A 2968-nucleotide genomic window follows, 5' to 3' on the forward strand; every position below is an offset into this window, starting at 1 on the left:
GGATCCAGGTGGAGTGTTTGGTGCTCAACATTCTCTAAGGAATAGATTGGAATTGCCAGGAGCAATTGTGTCTCATTACCATGGAACTTTAAGTTATATTAAATGCCATTTTCTAGAGCTCTTTGAAGAGGTTGAAGACTATCTATATATACTGAATATAATCTCCATGTGTCTAAAGAACCTGATTAGCCTAAATATAAATATGACTATTAATCTATAATTCTCAATACCTATCTAACTTAAAGATTAAGACAATAAACAACTGTGCAATAAAGAAGAACAATGACCTTCAAATGTAAACAATATATAAGTATCTTGATCAGAGGTAGTAGTGTACACTGAAATATGGTAAATATATATGTCAACACCTAAACTATGTTTCAAACAGAGGAAAAAGCATACATGCACACAATATTCAATATAATTTAACATCATATCAATATACAGGAATCAATACCAATATATTTGTCTAAAAAGAATAACTCACAAATGCCAATCTATTATCCCATCATCCAATTATCCCTCTTTTTTTATTTCAAGAGTAACAGGAATACTTTAATGGTAAAAGAGGGAAAACTTGCACTATTAGAATGAGAGTTCTGAAATACGGTAGGTCCGGCGGGCACTGCACAGAGAAAGCATGCACTTGGATCTTCCGGTTTTTCTACCTGGGTTTCAGGTGGCCACACCTTAACCAGATGTAATTGGTTGAGCTTCTCCTTCATAAGTCCTCATAAATGAATCTTAAAACTCTTTTTATGAAAATTTGGAATTGGGGAGATGGCAGGATCTGCAAAAGAAGATAGAAAGTAAGTAATTAACAAACTATATTGTGTTGAAAGTTTCTCAAGAAAATAAATTCATTAATTATTTACAAAACTGCATTTGATGGTTGGGCATGGTGAAATATAGTCTTAATCCATTCGGTTGGGAACAGAAGCAAAAGTTAGTCTCCTGAAAAAAAAAGGGGGGGGGGAACCTCCTGGGTTTTTTTTTTATCCTTTCAGAAACCTCCCCAAATGCAAAGTAGCCCCCAGGCTCAAAATGAAAGCCAAGACCTAGCTGAGAAGCCCCACCTCCTTCTCACTTAAGCTCCAGCAAAGCACGGCTGTCCTGGTGCTGCTCCTCTGCCTCTTGACCTGTCCAACCTGTAAGTGTTTCAGAGTTAAAGGAGAGAGAACCAGGTACATCATGTATGGAATATTTGACTGAGGGTGATGTTGCTTTTCCCCAGGTGCACTGTCCCAGGTCCAGTTGAAGGAGTCAGTAACTGACCTGGTGCAGCCATTACAGCAGGCCAAGACACTGTCTCTCACCTGCACTGTCTCTGTGTTCTCATTAACCAGCTGTCATGTTCACTGGGCCCACAAGTCTCCAGGAAAGGGTCTAGAGTTAATGGGAATAATACAGCATAATGAAAACACTGATTATAATTCAGTTCTCAAATCCTAGATCACCTTGAGCAGAACATCTCCAAAAGCCAAGTTTTCTTAAAACTGAACAGTCTGAAAACTGAGAACAAACCCATATATTACTCTACCAGAGACACTGTGATGGAACTCCAGTGTGAACGTGTATGAAACCTTCTTACAGAAAGCTCAGGGCCAGCAGGCAGTACTAAGGGTCAACAGAGACTCACCATTGCAATATTCTAGATCTTAGTTTTTACTAGTTTTTAATGCATCTGAATATTTTTGAAGTGCTATTTTCCACTGTAATGTTTATTTTTCTACACAATTTGCGATCTCATCTAAACAAGATAGAGAGCAACAAACAGGGCAGACATGGCTATGCTGTGGGTACCAGGATCAATTTGGAAGAGATTCAGAGATCAATGGGAGTGGGGTCCCTAGATTTGTAACAGAGCTTCAGTTAATTCTTCAGTTAGAATAAAATTTAGGATTTTAGTAAGAACCAAAAGATCATGCTGGAATACCTCGCTAGGACGTATAAACTATTAACCTTGATTTCCTCCATCTCTCTATCAACCTCACATGAAACATGAACATCTATTTCATCATCAATCTTTGCTATACTCTAGTACTTATACCATGGAACTAAAGCAACTAAGTATAGCAACTGAGTTTCAGGAGCCTGAAGGATATTCTTGGTTAACATCCTGCTTAAGGTATCCTTGAGCCTCAAGTCCCTGTCTGGAAATGCTGTCAAATTGCGTTGTAATTTGTAGGTCTTAGGATCTATTTTGGTCTTCTCAGGTACCTGGTGTGTAATCAATTTGTTTTTGGCTAAAATAAAATATCCTACCTCTACCAAGGTATTCAAACACATTTTAAAAGTTTACAGGATTTTAATTTTATCATGTAGATACATTTCTTCACTCTTTCCTCCACAGACTTCTTACTTACCCTGATCTACTTCCAAATAAGTTTTGAGGTCACTGCAATGATATCAGAGTCGCAGATCCTTGATCTGAATGTCATATTTCCCAGGTTATGACATTCAGGGATTCAGAGAAAGGCTTATATGTTGTGGGCTATTCTCCATCACATTATGGTGTAGTAGGTCCTTCTGTTTTTGTGTTGCTTTCGTTGGTTAATCAATAAATAAACTACTTGGCCTAATAGGGCAGATCTTAGGGATGTGAGAAGACAAAACTGAATACTGGGAGGAAGAAAGCTGACAGAGAGCCACCATGGAGATGCCAGGTCAGACATGTTAAACCTTTCCCAATAAGCCATGACCTTGTGGTGAACGCAGATTAATAGAAATGGGTTAAATTAAGATGTGAAAGTTAGCCAATAGGAGGCTAAATCTAATGGCCAAGCAGTGTTTCAATTAATGCAGTTTCTCTGTAATTTTTTTCAGGTGTAATCCAGCCAGGCGGCAGGAACAAATATGGGGCCACCACTCCCTGTAACAGGAAAGTCTAGTGCCCTTCTTACTACATCTAGGTTGAACAAGGTATACATCCAAAGAGAATAGGGTTCCGGGAAGCCAGTACATGCAG

Source organism: Chionomys nivalis, chromosome 10, assembly GCF_950005125.1.
Source record: "Chionomys nivalis chromosome 10, mChiNiv1.1, whole genome shotgun sequence".
In the NCBI taxonomy this organism is placed as follows: domain Eukaryota; kingdom Metazoa; phylum Chordata; class Mammalia; order Rodentia; family Cricetidae; genus Chionomys; species Chionomys nivalis.